Raw genomic sequence first — 20314 nt, 5'->3', positions numbered from 1 at the left:
AAAAGTTTATGGCAACATGAGCTTGTAGCACATTATCATGCATGCACAACACGAAATCCATTTTTAGTTAACACGTTTCACCATGGATACTTTATAAATACCAAGTGCATTCTTCAGAAAAGGGGTTCACCGTTTTTGCAATCTTTTGTTCCACAAGTCGCACGTCCGTGTTCTTAATTTTCTTTCATTTTAAGGCGGACGCGAGGGAAGAAGTTGTTTCGGTAGATCCTTCCAGTAAGCTTGGGAAAGCACCGGAAGCTCCAAGGACAGAGAGATGGTCGACGCCTGCGGAAGCGGGAACATCTTTAGATCATAATAGAGATTTCATTGTAAAAAGCCTTGGTTAGTAAGGAATTACTACCAGGCTCTCTACCTTTACTTTCCATTATCATTTTGTACTCAACTCATTTATAATAATGGAATTTCTTTCTCTATATCTGTTCACTCTCTGTTATTCAAGCATGAGTAGCTAAATTAGTTGAATGGGTTGAGAAGCATTTAGCTAGCACAACTAGGGAATATTCATTCTTTGCGATTATTTTGTTTATGTATGCTTCATTCGTCCATTAGAGATATTCGGAAGGGTAGTCTAAGGACAAGATCTAGACTTAGGAAGGTCAAGTTAGAATCTAGACTCGGAAGAGCCAGATTAGAACGCATAAACGGGAGATAGACGCTTAGGAATGGGAACTATTTGTTATCAACGCATCGCATGCATCCTAGAGATAGGATATGATTGTATTCGGTCACCTTGCTTTCATGCATTTTGCATTATCGCATAGGACAAGAGTAGAGACTTAGGGATAAACTCTATGGACATTTTGCATTCAACACATGCGTCCTAGATTTAGGAGTATCGCATTTACATTGGAAAATGACTTGTTGTGCATGGTTGTAACATGATCGCATAGTCTGAAGCATTCCCAAATAACGCTAGCTAAAGATCTTCTCAACCCGTTCATCGCATACTCATTGCATCTATCAATGCAACTTTCTTTTTTCAAATCCGCCACCTTTATTTATTTCTTTTTCATCAACGCAAACAACAAACCCAACACTTATTTATTTACTTTGTTACAACAAAGTTTTCATTAAAATTACCAATGCAATCTATTTTTACAAGTCCCTGTGTTCGACCCTGGACTTACCAGGAAACTAGAGGGATTTACACTTGAATTCTGCTAGGGAAACTTGAGTGCACAACGCAAATCCATCAATGCATATCATTCATATTTCCACTTCATAAATACGAGCATCAAGTTTTTGGCGCTGTTGCCGGGGACTTGGGCAAGATAGTTTGCTAATGGTAATTTTTTTTTATTTCTTTGCAGAACTCTCAATCTCTGGCGAATTAAGACCCCAAGATTGAGAGAACTTTTAGACGAAGATTGAGAGACCGCCAATAAAAACCACAATCTGATAAAGAAGAGACGGCGGAGCAGCCTGGAAATGGAGCACAAAATGATAATAATGTCATGGCGAATCCATCAGGGACTATGCATCGCCAAACCTTTATGATATCTCTCCGAGAATCATGAGGCCTGTCCTCGACGGAAGCAGATTCGAAATGAAATCGGTGATGTTATAGATGATCCAAACTGCAAGTCAATTCAGAGGAAGGCGTGGCGAGGACCCACACGCTCACCTCTAAAGTTTTATGAAATCTGCAATACTTTTGTGTTCCTCAACATCTCTGCTAAAGAAGCTCGACTAACGTTATTCCCATTTCTCTCTGTGATTGGGCTAGGAAATGGGCATATTCTCTCAAACCGGGAGAGATCACTTCTTGGCAGCAAGTAGTGGAGAAATTTATGAAGAAGTATTTTCCACCTACTAAGAACACAAGACGAAGGAAACTTATTACAAATTTTGAACAAGATATGGACGAATCGCTCAACGATGCTTGGGCGTGGTTTAAAAGATTGGTCCGAGATTGTCCGCATAATGGGTTACCAAACTGCCTTCAAATGAAGATTTTCTGTCATGGTTTGAATCCCGCTTCACAGACCACTACCAATGCGGCAGCCGTTGGTGGTCTGCTTGATAAAACTTACGATGAGGCAAAGAATATCCTGGATTGCATCTCCAAGAGCCATGAAGACTGGAGAGAGAGTCATCAAAGATTGAGAATTAAAGACTCTGATGCAAAAAACGGTGCTATTACTTCATTACAAAACCAAATGACCGCAATGATGAATTTGATCCAAAGAATGGAGATCAACAGCCCAACACCGCAAGGTGGGCAAATCAATGCAATCAGTCAAAACACCGCAAGGTGTGTGACTTGCTGTGGTAGGCATGCGATGGAAGATTTCTCACAAAATCCACAATCTATATAGTTTGTAAAGAATAATCCCTTTTCAAACACCTACAACCCCAGGTGGAAAAGTCACCCCAATTTTGCTTGGAAGAATCAATAACAAAATTTTCAACCCGTGGTGCAAAAAGAAGGGCCACCAGGATTCTTTCAACGCAACAATGGTCAACCGAGCAATCAAGCAAGTAGTTCACAACAACCACTGCAATCCTCTTCCTTGGAGAGCCTATTGAAGTAATATATGGAGAAAAACGAGATGATGCTTCAAAGGTAGGCCACGTCCATCCGCAACCTTGAATTACAGATGGGCCAGATTGCGAGTGAGCTGAAAAGTAGACTGCACGGGGTGTTGCCAAGTTCAACTGAACTTCCACACAACCCGAGGGGATAAGGTAAGGAACAATGTCAGGTTGTGACATTGCGCAGTGGGAATACTATGGAGGGAGAAAATAAGGAGCATAGTAGAACAACTTACATTGCAGCTGAACCTGAGATTGCGATAATGCAAGAAGAAGAAAGAGAAAATGAAACAATAAAATAAGAGGTTGCATCAACCTCGAAGCCAAATGAAACGGGAACCGTGAAAGACCAGTTACCACCCTTCCTTCAGAGGCTAGGGAAGAAGAAAAACGAAGAGGTACAGTACCAACGCTTCTTATCTATGTTAAAGCAATTACATGTTAACATTCCTTTCAGTGAAGTGATTGAGGAAATGTCTGCCTATGCCAAGTTTCTGAAGGACATGGTAACTAAGAAGAGGGGCGCTGGAAAATTTGCCACGGTGGCATTAAACAATGTTCCAAATCAATTATCCCACCGAAGAGGAGCGATCCTGGGAGCTTCACTATTCCTTGGTCCATAAGAGAACTTTACATTGGCCAAGCCCTGTGTGACTTAGGGGCCAGCATAAATTTGATGCCACTATCAATTTTTAGACAATTAAATGTCGACCAACTTGTGTCCACATCAGTGACTCTCCAATTGGTCGACATATCTCTAGTCCATCCAGAACGTAAGGTGAAGGATGTGCTGATAACAATTGACAAATTTATCCTGCCAGCTGACTTCATCATTTTAGACTATGAGGCTGACAAAGATGTGCCCATCATTTTGGGGCGACCTTTTCTATCAACGGGTCATGCTCAAATTGATGTGTATAAGGAGAAATCACTTTGAGTATTAACGGACAAAAGCTCAAATTTAATATAATTCGTGCCATAAAGTTTCCAGATGAAGAAGACCTGCAAGATTCTGATGATGACCTGAATTTGATTGAAGAAGAAAAGTCTGATGAAGAGTATGAAGAAGAGGATGCCAGCGCATTCGTTGCTGCCTACAATGTGATCACAAAAAAAAACAAGGAAAAAGAAATGATCGCAAAGCAAGAAGTAGAGGTGACAAAAGAAAGAAAAACAACGCAACCTTCCTTAGTGGAGCCACCAACACTTGAACTAAAGACCCTACCAACCCATTTAAAGTACGCATTTTTTGGGCAGAATGAGAAGCTGTCAGTGATCATTTCCTCTACGCACAACGAAGATCAGAAGAATGTGTTGATGAGCATTCTCAAGAAACATGTGCGAGCAATTGGCTGAACGCTCGCTGACATCAGAGGAATTAGCCCTACGTACTGCATGCACCACATTCGTCTTGAAGATGACTACAAAGCAACAATTGAACATCAATGCAGACTCAACCCTGCGATGAAGGAGGTCGTCAAAAAGGAGATTATCAAATGGCTAGATGCAGGCATTATCTACCCCATAGCCGATAGCACATGGGTCAGCCCCATGCAATGTGTGCCGAAGAAGGGCGGAATGATGGTAGTCCCAAATAAGAACAACAAATTAATACAGCAAAGGACCATCACTGGATAGCGCATATGCATGGACTACCATAAACTGAATGCGGCCACAAACAAAGAACATTTACCCCTGCCGTTCATCGATCAAATGCTAGACAGACTCGATGGGAATGATATTTACTGCTTCTTGGATGGGTATGCCGGATACAATCAAATCATGATAGCTCCTGAAGATCAAGACAAAACCACATTCACCTACCCATATGGGACATTCGCTTTTTATCGCATGCCATTTGGCCTCTGCAATGCGCCAAGCACGTTCCAAAGGTGCATGATGACGATCTTTTCAGATTATCTCGAGGACTCCATGGAAATATTTATGGATGGCTTCTCCGTTTATGGGAATACTTATGTAGTCTGCTTAGACAACTTCGAAAAGATTCTAAAAAGATGTGAAGAGACGAATTTGGTGCTCAATTGGGAAAAATATTATTTCATGGTCAATGAGGGTATAGTGTTGGGACATAAAGTCTCCCAGGATGGGTTGAAGGTGGAAAAAGCAAAGATCGACGCACTTGAAAAGCTTCCACCTCCAACCAGCGTGAAGGTTGTGCGAAGCTTCTCGAAAAATATTATTTGTCAAGGACTGTTTTAAGATAGCACGACCTCTGAGTGCATTGATAGAGGCTGACAGAAAATTTGGGTTCGACAACAACTGCCTCAACGCATTCAGACTTTTAAAAGATGTGTTTATTGCCGCACCCGTACTGATTGCGCCGGACTGGACATTGCCATTTGAAATCATGTGCGAGTAAAACTTTAAACCCTGCTCAAACAAATTATACCACCATAGAGAAAGAACTCCTGGCTGTGATTTTTGCGTTGGCAAAATTCTGGGCATATCTGTTGGGAACCAAGGTACTCATCCACACTGATCACTCGACGATCAAATACTTAATGACAAAGAAGGACACAAAGCCGAGGTTGATCAGATGGGTTCTCCTCCTTCAAGAATTTGATATTGAAATAATTGATCAGAAGGGGACAGAGAATCAAGTTGTGAATCACTTGTCCAAACTGGAAAATCCCAAGGTTGACCGCAATAAACCTAAGGTGAGTGCTGTATTCTCGGATGAGCAGCTGTTTCACATAGAAGAATTTCCTTGGTATGTGGACATCATTAATTATTTGGTTTGTGAGCAACTTCCTGAAGATTGCACCTATCATCAACAGAAGAAGCTCAAGCACGAATGCAAACATTACTATTGAGATGAGCCAAATCTGTATAAGAGAGGTGTAGACTAGATTATTTGATTATGCATGCCAAATGATGCTCAACAATGCATATTGTCACAATGCCACGACTCACCATATGGTGGGCATTTTGGAGGGTAACGCACTGCAGCCAAAGTTTTGCAAAGTGGATTCTTTTGGCCCACATTATTCAAGAATGTTGCTGACTACGCAATGAAATGTGATCGGTGTCAACGCACAGGCAACATTTCATGGAAAAACACAATGCCAATGAACACTATCTTGGAGCTGGAATTATTCGACGTATGAGGGATTGATTTCATGGGACCATTTCCTCCTTCACATGGCAAGCATTACATTTTATTGGCCGTCGATTATGTCTCCAAGTGGGTAGAGGCAATAGCATGCACCATAATTGATGCGGCGGTAGTCTCCCAATTCCTAAAGAAAAATATTTTCACTCATTTTGGCACTCCTCTACAAAGTGGCCCCTGGAACATTTTGTCAATCATAATATCAAAGAGCTGATACGTAAGTACAACATCCTCCACAAAGTGGCCCCTGGATACCATCCACAAACGAATGGTCAGGCTGAAGTGTCTAATCGTGAAATTAAGTTGATACTTGAGAAGGTAGTAAAGCCTTCACGGAAAGATTGGGCAACAAAACTTGACGATGCATTGTGGGCATACCGAACTACATTTAAAACACCAATAGATATGTCCCCCTATGCGTTGGTATTTGGCAAGGCATGTCATTTGCCTTTGAAGCTGGAGTATAAGGCATTGTGGGTGGTCAAGAAGCTGAATTTTGATTTGAAGAAAGCAGAAGACGCGGGAAAAATGCAGTTGGTCGAGCTAGAAGAATGGAGGATCTACGCATATGAGAATGCGAAGATTTATAAGGAGCGCACCAAGCGCTAGCATGACAAACGCATATGAGGTAAGAACCTCCAAGTCGAGCAAAAGGTCTTACTCTTCAATTCAAGACTGCAGCTCTTCCCAAAAAAATTAAAATCATGCTGGTCCGGTCCCTTCATCATTAAAGAAATATTTCCACATGGTAAGGTGGGCCTGATCACTGAGGATAGCAGCCGGACATTTAAGGTTAATGGACAACGAGTTAAAGCATATTACTGAGGTGATTTTCAACAAGAAAAATTCTTCGTGAAGCTGAAAAACCTAGATTACCCCCCTACATGATTTTTGAACTCTTATTTCTTCGTCTCTTTTACTAGTATTTAGCTATCTAAATCTTACTGAATTTGACTTCTTTGTCTAAAAAAAAAAAAAAAAAAGAAAAGAAAAATTGTTGTTTTGTTTTAAATCATTTGACCCTCTCTTTGTCTATTTACAACGATTATGGCACAGGATTGTGGAGATGTTACGTGACAAAGTATTTATCTTACTCCATCATCACAACCCAAAGAAGAGAGATTGTCGCAAAGATGGATGCATCAATACATAATGCGGGCGACAACGCAAAATTTGGGGGTGTACTCTTCCCTATCTTTATTTCCAATTTTGCTCTATCACATCGCATGTTAATTTTCAAAGTCTCATCACCGCATCCTATTTAATTACCACAATCATCTGACATAGATAAATTTAGTAGTTTATCGCATTCTGTTCTTTGCCAAGTATGATTTCAATGATGACAAATATGCTTCTATTTCTTTCATATATACTAGAGTCAACTTAGTCTTAAGATAGACACCTCATGAAATATTTCTCGAAGTTAGGGGTTTGCTAGCTTTCTTTCAAACTCTCTTTATAACGCATTCTATGACCATCGCATGACTTATTTTAATTTATTGGCAATGAGGACATTGAAGCATTTTAAATTTGGGGGTGAGGTATTTATTTTCGACCTTGCTATAAAAAAAAAATGAGAATAACAACTCTACTGTCAACGCAATGGGAAACCCATGTTGATAAGAGTTAAGTTGTGAAAGGCACATACCCATAGTTGGATGTCCGCATGACACACATGGGGGCAAGCCAAAACGAAAGTAAGTCACTAGGATCAACGCATAAATCAATGACCGCAACTCCACTGCCAAATCGGTATGAGTTTAGTCTAAGAAAGAGTGCATTGCTCGTAGTTGGATGTCCACATGACACACGTGGAGGCAAGCCAAAACGAAGACAAGGCACTTGGATCAACGCAAGGTCAAAAAAAAATATCAATGAAGAAAATTTTTGTGCAAAGATAAAATCATTTGTCACCCTGGTAGAAAATTTTCTTTTTGAAATAAATCATTCGATGTTTCGAAATTTAGTTAAGTCCTTTTAAAAGTTAAGCTTGCATTTCCTAGGTCTTAGAAATATTTTAAGAAGAGACTTGAATAAGACTTAAGGAAATTCTGGTATATAGGATTTGAACGAAGTATTCTTGAGAAATCTGGGAAAGAACTTTGCGGTTGACTTGCTAAAAAAATCTTTAGCTTATGCTTGAGGACAAGCATTGTTTAAATTTGGGGGTGTGATAACGGGCAGAAATGCACGTTATCATAGTGCTAAGTTCTTAAACAATGTTGGATTGTGTAGATGAAATATGTTAAATTGCGTCCATTAAGCATAAATTCTATAATATTGTGGTCGCATGCGTTCAACGCATTAGAACAGTTGATCTTGATATTTTTGTGCAGAATATGCGTTAATGCAATGCAAGATTGTGATCATAGAAAATCATCGATTGAGCGCAACTTCACCGCAAGGCTTTGCATTGATCGTGCTTGCAAACATTCGCCCGAGAAGGATCTCCGTAACTTGGTCAGTGCAACATGGTGGGTGCATCCGGGTGAAAGGATAATTAAGAGCGATGGGACAGAAAGCTGATGACAGTCGAATCCAAATTAAGTTGACAGCCGATAACGATCATAAAGTACATTCAGCTTTATCCGTGACAATTATGCAACGCATCAGTCAAGAATTAAAGTTGTCCCATCTGTACAACCAGGAGAGAGAAGCCGCCTTTCACCATGGATGCTCTATAAATACCAAGTGCATTCTTCAGAAAAGAGGTTCACTGTTTTTGCAATCTTTTGTTCCACAAGTCGCACGTCTGTGTTCTTAGTTTTCTTTCATTTTAAGGTGGACACGAGGGAAGAAGTTGTGCAGGTAGATGTTCCGATAAGCTTAGGAGAGCACCAGAAGCTCCAAGGGCAGAGAGAGGGCCGATGCCTGCAGAAGTGGGAACATCTTTAGATCAGAATAGAGATTTCAGTGTAAAAAGCCTCGGTCATCAAGGAATTGCTACCAGGCTCTCTGACTTTACATTCCATTGTCAATTTGTACTCAACTAATTTATAAGAATGGAATTTCTTTCCCTATATCTGTTCACTCTCTATTATTCAGGCATGAGTAGCTAAATTAGTTGAATGGGTTAAGAAGCATTTTGCTAGCACAACTAGGGAATCTTCATTATTTGCGATTATCTTGTTTATGTATGCTTCATTCGTCCATTAGAGATACTCGGGAGGGTAGTCTAAAGACAGAATCTAGACTTGGGAAGGTCAGGTTAGAATCTAGACTCGGAAGAGCCAGATTAGAGCGTATAAATGGGAGATAAGTGCTTAGGAATGAGCACTATTTGTTATCAACGCATCGCATGCATCCTACAGATAGGATATGATTGTATGCGGTCACCTTGCTTTCATGCATTTTGCATCATTGCATAGGGCAAGAGTAGAGACTTAGGGATAAGCTCTATGGACATTTTGCATTCAACACATGCATCCTAGATTTAGGAGCATCGCATTTACATTGGAAAATGACTTGTTGTGCATGGTTGTAACATGATCGCATAGTGTAATGCATTCCCAAGTAATGCTAGCTAAAGTTCTTCTCAACCCGTTCATTGCATACTCATTTCATCTATCAACACAACTTTCTTTTCTCAAATCTGCCACCTTTATTTATTTCTTTTTCATCAATGCAAACAATAACCCCAACACTTATTTATTTACTTGATTACCGCAAAGTTTTCATCAAAATTACCAACGTAGTCTATTTTCACAAGTCCCTGTGTTCGACCCTAGACTTACCAGGAAACTCAGAGGAATTTACACTTGAATTCCACTCAGGAAACTTGAGTGCACAATGCAAATCCATCAACGCATATCATTCATATTTCCACTTCATAAATACGAGCATCAAGCAACCAGAAGACATAGCAAGAAATGCAAATAATATCATGGCGGACCCTATTCTCTTAGTGAACGACCGTAATAGGCCCATCTGGGACTATGCGTTGCCCAACCTCTATGATTTCTCACCAGCAATCATGAGGCCAACCCTGGATGGATCGAGGTTTTAGATGAAGCCGGTGATGTTGCAGATGATTCAAACTGCCAGATAGTATGGCAGTAGCATGGCAAGGATCTTCACGACCACCTCTAGAGTTTTATTGAAATCTGCAATACGTTTGTGTTCAACAAACATCTCCGCTGAGGAGGTTCGACTAACATTGTTCCCATTTTCGCTGTGTGAGCACATAAATGGCCTTATTCTCTCGAATCAGGGGAGATCACATCATGGGAACAAGTAGTGAAAAAGTAAAAGAAGTACTTCCCCAGATAGAAAATGCGAGACAGAGGAAGCTTATCACTAATTTTGAACAAGATATTGACGAATCGCTCAGTGATGCCTGAGCGAGGTTTAAAAAACTGGTGCGAGATTGTCCGCACAATGGCTTACTAGATTGTCTCCAAATGGAAATTTTTTACCACGATTTGAACCCTACATCGCAGACGTCTGCCAATGCGGCAGTAGCTGAAGGTCTGCTTGACAAGATATATGACGAGGCTAAGAATATACTTGATCGCATTTCGAAGAATCATGAAGACTGGAGAGAAAGCGATCAATGACTAGGAATTAAAGATAGTGATGCAAACAATGGGGCCATCACATCCCTACAAAACCAAATGAATGCGATGATTAATTTAATACAAGGAATCGCAATCAGTAGCCCAAGAATGCATAGGGGGCAAGTCAACTCAATCAATCAAACGAGCGCAAGTTGTACTACTTGCGGAGAAGCCCATCCAATGGAAGAATGTCCGAGAAATCCACAGTCTGTTTGTTTCGTGAAGAATAATACTTTTTCCATTACTTACAACCCTGGGTGGAGAAACCACCCTAACTTTGCATGGAAAAATCAACAACAAAATTTTCAACCGATGGCGCAAAAAGAAGGCCTGCCAGGATTTTTCCTGCGAACAAACGGTCAACTATAAAATCAAGCTAGTAGTTCGCATGCGCCGAAATCTTCATCTCTGGAGAGCTTACTGAAGCATTATATTGAGAAGAATGAAACAATACTCCAACCTCAAGCGACGTCTATCCGCAACCTAGAAATTCAGATAGGACAGATTACGGGCGAGCTCAAAAGTAGACCGCAAGGGGCATTGCCGAGTTCTACTGAACTACCGTGTAACCCAGGGAGTAGGGAAAAGAGAAATGTCAAGTTGTGACTTTGCGAAGTGGAAAGATAGTGGTGGGAGAGATAAAGGAGCTAAGCCGGCCTATTCCAGTTGCGATGGAACCACAGACCCCGTTGACTTAAGAAGAACCAGAAGAACAAGAGATGATGGAACTAGAAATTCATCCACCTCTAAGCCGATAGAGCAGGGAACCGTGAAAATACAGCTACCACCATTCCGCCAGACACTTAAGAAGAAGAAAAATGATGAAGTGCAATATCAACGATTCATGGACATGCTGAGACAGTTGCATATCAACATCCCTTTCACTAAAGCGATTGAATAAATGCCAAAGTATGCGAAGTTTTTGAAAGACATTGTGACGAAGAAAAGGAGCACATGTAAGTTCGCAACTGTGGTGTTAACACAAAGTTCAAAAACTATTATTCCACCGAAAATACACGACCCCAAAAGTTCCACAATACCCGCTTGGCGGGATATATATTGGTCAAGCACTTTACGATCTCGGGGCCAGTATCAACTTAATGCCCCTTTCAATTTTTAAGCAGCTGAATGTGAGGCAGCTAGCGCCATGATGGTGACTCTCCAGTTAGCTAACAGGTTCCTTGTTCATCCAGAAGGGAAGGTGAAGGATGTCCTGGTCTCGATTGACAAATTTATCTTACCAACAGACTTCATCATCCTTGATTATGAAGTGGACAAGGATGTACCCATCATTATAGGATGACCATTTTTATCCATTGGTCGCGCTCAGATTGATGTGTACAAGGGAGAGATCACACTGAGCATGAATAGAAAGAAGATTAGGTTTGATATTATCAGAGCCATAAAGTATCCGGAAGAAGAAGACCTCACAGATTCCGAAAATGAACCCAGTTTGTACAAAGAATAGAAGTCTGAAGATGAAGATGAAAGAGAGGATGCGACCGCATCCATAGTAACCTGCAATGTGATCATAGAAACAACAACCAAAGAAGAAAAACTGACAATGAATGAAGAGAAAAGAGCACAAAAACTATCATTGGAACAACCGCCCACAGTAGAACTGAAAACCTTGCCAAACCACCTGAAGTATGCTTATCTGGGGTAAAATGAAATGTTACCAGTGATAATTCCCTCTGTACTTCAAGAAGATCAAAAGAATGTGCTGCTGAGCATCCTGAAAGAGTACATAAAAACAATAGGTTGGACGCTAGCAAACATTAGAGGAACCAGCCCCGCATATTGCATGCACAGGATACATCTCTAGGACAATAAAAAAGGATCGATCGAACATCAACGCATACTAAACCCTGCAATAAAGAAGGTCATGAAGAAGGAGATAATCAAATGGTTGGACGCAGGCATTATTTATCGAATCGTTGATAGCACGTGGGTCAGCCCCGTGCAATGTATGCCAAAGAAAGGAGGGATGACGATAGTCCCAAATGTAAATAATGAACTAATATCGATGAGGACCGTCACTGGCTGGTGAATCTGTATAGACTACCGCAAACTAAATGCGGCAACAAAGGAAGATCATTTCCCTTTGCCTTTCATTAACCAGATGCTAGACCGCCTAGTAGAAAATAATTACTTTTGCTTCTTGGATGGATATGCAGGCTACAACCAAATCATGATTGCTCCTGGAGATCAAGAGAAAACCAAATTCACCTGCTCCTATGGAACATTTGCGTTTCGACGCATGCCATTCGGCCTATGCAATGCGCAGAGCACATTATAGAGGTGTATGATGGCCATCTTTTCTGAGTATCTTGAAAATTCTGTAGAAATTTTCATGGACGACTTCTCAGTGTACGGGCAAGCATACGAAGTCTGTCTCAATAATTTAGAGAAGATATTGAGGAGATGTGAAAAGATGAACCTTGTGCTGAACTGGGAGAAGTGCCACTTCATGGTGAAGGAAGGTATTGTGCTCGGGCACAAAGTCTCCAAGGATGGGCTGGAGGTGGATAAGGTGAAGATTGAGGCAATTGAAAAGCTCCCACCTCCAGTAAATGTGAAAGCTGTCAGGAGCTTCTTAGGACATGCAGGCTTTTATCGACGTTTTGTGAAGGACTTTTCAAAGATTGCGTGACCATTGAGTGCGTTGTTGGAGGCAGAAAGAACATTTGACTTTGATGAACAATGCCTCAGCGCATTCAAGATACTGAAGAACGCATTAATAACCGCACCTATGTTAGTCGTACCGGACTAGACAAAGTCATTTGAATTGATGTGCGATGCAAGCGGTTATGCAATGGGGGTAGTATTGGCGCAAAAGAAGAAAACAATACTATATCCCATCACATATGCAAGTAAAACCTTGAACCCTGCTTACACTACCACATAAAAAGAACTACTTGCGGTGATCTTTGCTATGGAAAAATTCAGAGCTTACTTGCTGGGATCCAGAGTGATCATTCACACCGACCACTCGACAATCAAATATTTAATGACAAAGAAGGATGCAAAGCCGAAATTGATTCGATGGGTTCTCCTCCTTCAAGAATTCAACATGGAAATCATTGATCACAAAGGAACGGAGAACCAGGTTGTAGACCATTTATCAAGATTAGAAAATCTGGAAGTCGACCGCAACCAATCAGAGGTGAATGCAACTTTCCTAGATAAGTAGCTGTTTAAAATTGAAGAGTTACCATAGTATGTAGATGTGGTCAATTTCTTGGTTTGTGAGCAATTTCCTAATAACTACATAGCCCTCCAAAAGAGGCGGCTCAGACATGAATGTAAATCATATTATTGGGACGAGACAAATCTTTACAAGAGAGGATCAGACCAGATTATGTGCCTATGTGTACCAGACGCTGCTCACTAGTGCATACTATCGCAATGTCATGACTCAGCATATGGTGGACACTTTGGAGGCCAACGCACAGCAGCAAAGGTGTTATAAATTGGATATTTTTGGCCAACTTTATTTAAGGACGCAAGAGACTATGCAATGAAATGCGACTAGTGCCAACGCATGGGAAACATTTCATGGAAGAATGCGATGCCCATGAATATCATCTTAAAATTGCAGCTATTCAACATATAGGGCATAGACTTTATGGGACCATTTCCACCATCCAATGGTCACAAATACATTTTATTAGTTGTCGACTACGTTTCAAAATGGGTAGAAGCGGTATCGTGCATCACAAGTGATGCGGCGGTAGTCTCCAGGTTCTTGAGGAAAAATATTTTCACTCGTTTTTGCACTCCACGTGCCATAATAAGTGACGAGGGCCCTCACTTTGTTAATAACATCATCAACAAATTGTTGCTCAAGTATAATATCCACCATAAGGTGGCCACCGCATACCATCCACAAACAAATGGTCAAGCTGAAGTGTCCAATAGGGAAATCAAGCTGATATTAGAGAAGGTGGTGCAGCCTTCACACAAAGATTGGGCAATAAAGCTGGACGATGCCTTATGGGCATACAGGAATGCCTATAAGAAAACTATAGGCATGTCCCTGTATGCGCTGGTGTTTGGAAAGGCATGCCACTTACCGCTTGAGTTAGAGCATAAAGCAGTGTGGGCAGTGAAAAAGCTCAATTTTGATTTAAAGACTGCAGGGGAGGCAAGGAAACTTCAGTTGGTCGAGCTTGATAAATGGAGAACTCAAGCATATGAGAATGCCAAAATCTACAAGGAGCGCAGAAAACATTGGCATGGCAAACAACTATGCGAAAAGAATCTCCAATTCGGACAAAAGGTCTTGTTATACAATTCTCGGCTATGACTTTTTCCCGGAAAATTAAAATCAAGATGGTCTGGTCCATTCGTAATCAAATAGGTATTCCCGCATGGTGCGGTTGAGTTATCTAGTGAGGACAGGACCAATGCATTCAAAGTCAACGGGCAAAGAGTCAAAATATATCACAGAGAAAACTTGCATTCGGGTAAGCCAAACCTTCTCTGAAGGATACGTTGCTTGTAGTTGGATGTCTTTCACGTAACCCATGTAGGCAAGCCAAAACAAAGGTGGCGTAGTCTGGATAAGGGTTTCTTTTTTAGCAAAAAAAAAAAAAAAGTAGAATAAAAGTTTGGTTCCCTTAAGTTTTACATTTCCACCTTGGGACTAGGAAGCTTAATACTTGATCCTCCGAGCCAGAGTAAGGGAAAATAAGTTGAGGACCGAATAAAACCTTCTCTGGCTAGTAAAGACCTAAATAGGATTGGCTAAGCATACACACACGTAAGGGATAGAGAATTAGTTTTAAATTTCTTGATTTAACTCATGCATTTGAATGACCCTATCTTTGTGAAGAGTTTGTTATCTTTAGCATTGAGATTTGAGTCACTCATTTGCACCACATGATTTATGTATAGATTTTGTTTTACCTTGCTCGGGACGAGTAAGAATTAAGTTGGGGATGTTTGATAGCTCTCAAAACGAGCTATTATTCCTAGCTTAATTTAGGCTCGTTAATGAATTTTTAAGTTAATTATCCTATTTTTCAAGTATTGATCGCCGAAGAGGTAGAACCGAGCAATTGGAGTCAAATTGGGTTAATTTAGCAATTTGGAGGTGATTTAAGCATTCGGGCTTCAAACGAGGAGAAATGACCAAAATTCCCCTGATTGGAGCATCGCAACCCTTGCTAAATACTCCAGTGCAATGCTGAAAGACAGAACACATGGATATAGGGTAGCGTTGCAACGCTATGACTTTTAACAAAATTCCACCAATGCACGTGCGCAAGGAAGTGTCATGCAAAAGTTGCAATGCCACTCCAATGCTCGAGGGCTGTTCTTGACAAGAGCGTTACAATACTCTTCCTAGCGTTCCAACACTCGCCTATTGAATAAAAGGATTCTTTTCGAAAGGTAAAGAGAAGGCTGATTTCATAGAGGCCAAAGTGGAGCTTCAATTTTCTTATTCTCCTTTCAGATTTTAGCATCTTCACTTAGGTTTTACATTTTATTTTGAATTGTAATCGAAAGATCGGATCTTTACCTCGAGTTTATCTATAGATGTTTTAGGTAATTCCTATCTAATTTCTTTAAGAAAGAGTTTCTATGTTCAATTTCTCAGAAATGACCAAAATTCCCCTAATTAGAGCATCGCAACCCTCACTCAACACTTCAGCGCAATGCTGAAAGACAGAACGCATGGATATAGTGTAGTGTTCAACACTATGAATTTTAACAAAATGCCACGAATGCACGTGCGCAAGGAAGTGTCGCACCAAAGCTGCAATGCCACTCCAATGCTCGAGGGCTGTTATCGACAAGAGTATTACAATGCTCTTCCTAGCGGTTCAACACTGCGCCTATTAAATAAAAGGATTCTTTTTTAAAGGTAAAGAGAGAAGGCTGATTTCATGGAGGCCGAAATGGAGCTTCAATTTTCTTCTTTTCCCTTCATATTTTAGCATCTTCGCTTAGGTTTTACATTTTATTTTAGGTTGTAATCAAAAGATCGGATCTTTACCTCAAGTTTGTCTATAGATTTTTTAGGTAATTCCTATCTAATTTCTTTAAGAAAGAGTTTCAATTTTCAATTTCTCGAGATTTTTTTAATTAAATTTGATATTCTTCAACTATATGCCTTCTTTGAATTTTAATGTAATTTAGATTTGTGTTTATGTGTTGGACTGACGACCTTATCGTCTATGCTTGAATTTACCCTGGTAGCATAGGATTGAATGTGAATGCTTAGATTTATAGGCTGGACTAGAATCTTAACAATGTATGTTCAACCTAGGTTCAAAGAATAAATTGATTAATTGAATTAGGTTGTCCAATGAATTAGTCAACACAATTGAATCCTTGATCTTCATGCATATGATTTTTAATTCTATATGATCCCGGAGAACTCAGTAGAATTTAGAGCATATAGTTTAGTTAGTGTTGGCTTTCTAACCTTAATTAATGTTTAAGATGCTAGATCGATTTGCTTTTAATTAGTTGCCAGCCTTTGCAGAGACTACTTAAATCGAATTGATTTAATAGTTGTGCATGCATAAAATGGAATGTTTGTTTAATTATTGAACTCCATGATAGAAATTTCATAGGATTTTCTCTCTTGCTCTAGAAATTGGATAGACCTCTATTCTAAATTACATTTACCCTTGCATTTTATATTTCCCACGTTTATCTCTTTCACATCAAAGCCCCCATTTACCACTCTAGTTAGGAAATTCGCTTAACGAAACAAATCGTCTTTGTAGTTATAGGAGTAGTTCGGTATTATAAATTTTCTTTTCATTTATTGCTCTCTTCGGGAATTAAACAACACCGGAAATGGTCGCGATCATCCTATAGATTAGAAGCTCCATCAATACAAGATTAGTTAATTAAACTCTTTAATTAAATTAATCAACATTTATTAACTATCGATCACTCCATTAAAGACCGACACCTGCACTTTTCGCACTATAGATATATTTCTGTGTCCATTGGATATAACCAATCAACGGTGCATTGCCCATTCACAAATTTCTTGTAAGTACAATTGGGTCAAAATTATCGTTTCACCCCTATAGTTACATCTAACTTCTTAAGTACTATTGATGCCTGACAGAGCTCATAATCGATGTCGTTAATTCGACTCCAAACTGAATCAAAAGAAAATTTGTAAAATCACCGAACTACTCCTATTACTACTAAAACGTAGCAATAGTTGTAATTGTAGGGTCGAACAACAAAGAAGTGAAGAATGAATTTCTTTTTTGGTTAGCAATACTTGCCTCGAAATTGGGGAATGAGTGAATTACTTTTTATGTAGCTGTGTTCCCAACTCTCCAATTAAACAGATCCCCAAAATGGTAGGCTTATTGAGTTGGCGTTCTGGCCAATCTCACCCATACAAATCAAAGGATCGCCTTCATAGATAGGAGTTTACAACTCATTCAAGATTCATGTCATATTACTTATAGTCATCCTGGTGAAATGTAAGTCTCTATTATGAACAACATTATATAATGAGACTAAATATTCTGTGGTACAGTCTTATACAAACGCCTTTGTATAGAATATCCCCGCTTACACGTCTTTACATGAATGACCAGGATCAGATCATTTGTAGTACTTTACAACAATTGTAACATCTACAAAGTGGGCCATACTCGTAATGTCACCAGGATAAGGTATCCAACCTTATCTATTTACTACAGATCATTTAGGTTTTCATTTAAACATGATCCATCTGTATGTCTCTACATACATGTTTAAGCTACAAGATAACCCTGAATGTTAGTTTATTGGTTTGTGGTTAATGCAACTTATTTTGAAATAAAACATCATATATTTTATTATATGAATAAAATGTTTGTACATTACAATTACAAACTATGGGACCCTACGAGATTTAGGGCATCAACCCTAATAATCTTCCGCTTAACCTAAAGCTAGTGGGGTGTACAGTGTAAAGTCAAACTAAAAAACAAACTATACAAATAAATAAACTAGGGCACTAACCGCCCAGTACATATCTCCCACTTGCCCTAGTCTAAATGTGGCCTGACCCATAAACCCATACTCTATAGGTGATCCTCAAACACCTTAGCCGTGAGGGCCTTTGTAAATGGACCAACAACATTGTGCTCCGAAGCTATCTGCATGATGATCACGTCCCCTCGATGTACAATCTTTCGGATGAGAAAATATTTCTAATCTATGTGTTTCCTGCCCTTGTGACTTCTAGGCTCTCAGGAATTAGCCACAACACTACTATTGTCACAATAAAGTATGATGGCCTTTGACATGACTGAAACAAATTCCAGATGAGTCAAGAATTTCCTGAGCCAAATAGCTTCCTTAGCAGCTTCACAAGCCGCTACGTACTCAGCCTCCATAGTGGAGTCAACATTGCACCCTTCCTTGGTGCTCCTCCAGACTATTGTTTCTCTGTTAAGAGTGAACATTGATCTTGATGTGGGTTTCCTAGAAACCTTATTAGTCTGAAAATCAGAGTCTTAGTATCCTGTAAGGATTAGATCCTTAGAACCGTACAAGAGCATGTAGTCCCTCATTCTTCGTAGATACTTAAAGATGTTCTTAACGGCAGTCCAGTGATCAAATCCTAGATTAGACTGATACCTACTGACTATTCCCACTGCATAGCACATGTCGGGTCTCATGCATAACATTGCATACATCAGGCTCCCAATAGCCGATGCATACAGGATCCATCTCATTTTCTTAACGTCTTGAGGTGTCTTAGGACATTGCTTCTTAGATAATATCACTCCATGCTTGAAAGGTAGTAAGCCTTTCTTGGAGTTATGCATCGAATACTTGACAAGCATTTTGTCAATGTACGATGCTTGAGACTAGCATTTTGTTCTTTTGATCTCTAAAGATCGGAATTCCTAGAACAAATCGAGCTTCTCCCAAATCTTTCATTTGGAATTGGGTCGCTAGTCAGTTCTTAACTTCAGTCAGTAGACCTATATCATTCCCAATGAGTAGGATATCATCTATATATAATACTGGAAAGCTACTGAACTGTTGATGATCCTCTTGTATACACAAGGCTTATCAACATTTTGATCAAAACCATAAGATTTGATCGTAGTATCAAACCACATGTTCCAAGATCAAGAAGCTTGCTTCAGTCCATAAATGCCGATTAAGCCTGCAAACCTTTTTCTCTTGACCTTGCCTTATGAATCCCTTGGGTTGCTTCATATAAATGGTCTCCTTAAGATTGCCATTTAGAAAGGCAGTCTTGATGTCCATTTGCCAAATCTCATAGTCATACTAATAGATAGGAAGATTCTGATAGACTTTAGCATGGCAACAGGTAAGAAAGTCTCTTCATAGTCAACTCCCTCAACCTGGGTATAACCCTTTGCCACTAGTCTAGCTTTGAAGACTTGCACGTTCCCATCAGCACCTCGTTTTCTCTTGTAGATCCATTTGCAACCTATAGGTTTAACTTATCAGGTAGATCTTCAAGATTCCAAACTGAATTGAAGTACATTGACTACATTTCGAGATCCATAGCTTTGATTCATTCATCTCTATCAACATCCTCTATTACCTTCTTGTAAGACAATGGATTCTTAACCTATTGGTCAGCTACCATAGCTAAGATTTCCATTAAACCCATGTAACGGATAGGTAAGTTCGTAACCCTTCCACTACATCGAGGCTCCCTCAACACATGAGGTGGATTTGACTTACCAGATGATCCAACTTCAACAACTCTTATTGAGGCGTTGGGTTCTTCAACAACTCCTGTTGAAGGTTCAACACTTTCTTTGGAAAGTTCATTCAACACAACTTTACTATGAGGCTTGTGCTCCCTTATGTGGTATTCTTCAAGAAAAGTAGCGTTTGTCTACAAACACTTTGTTTTCTTTAGAATCGTAGAAGAAACCACCTCTCGTTCCTTTAGAGTAGCCTACAAATAGACACAATTTTGAATGAGATTTCAGTGTCTTAAGATTTTCCTCAAGCACATATGCTAGGCAACCTCAGATTCTGAAATGACGTATACAACCATTCCATAACTCCAAAGGTGTTTTGGTAACACTTTTTGATGGAACGC

General features: G+C 39.8%; 1 non-coding gene across 1 annotated transcript; it reads right to left on the bottom strand.

Annotated features, from left to right (window-relative positions):
• Window positions 1-9966: 9966 nt before the first annotated feature.
• On the bottom strand, window positions 9967-10073 carry LOC120072442 (small nucleolar RNA R71). Its single transcript, XR_005480500.2, has one exon. It is a non-coding gene; the product is annotated as a small nucleolar RNA R71 (small nucleolar RNA).
• Between the last annotated feature and the right edge of the window lie 10241 nt (window positions 10074-20314).

Source organism: Benincasa hispida, chromosome 2, assembly GCF_027475165.1.
Source record: "Benincasa hispida cultivar pf3 chromosome 2, pf3_genome.v1.1, whole genome shotgun sequence".
NCBI classification, from domain to species: Eukaryota; Viridiplantae; Streptophyta; class Magnoliopsida; order Cucurbitales; family Cucurbitaceae; genus Benincasa; species Benincasa hispida.
The sequence above is the reverse complement of the archived record's forward strand: the minus strand, read 5'-3'. Positions and strand labels throughout refer to the sequence as shown.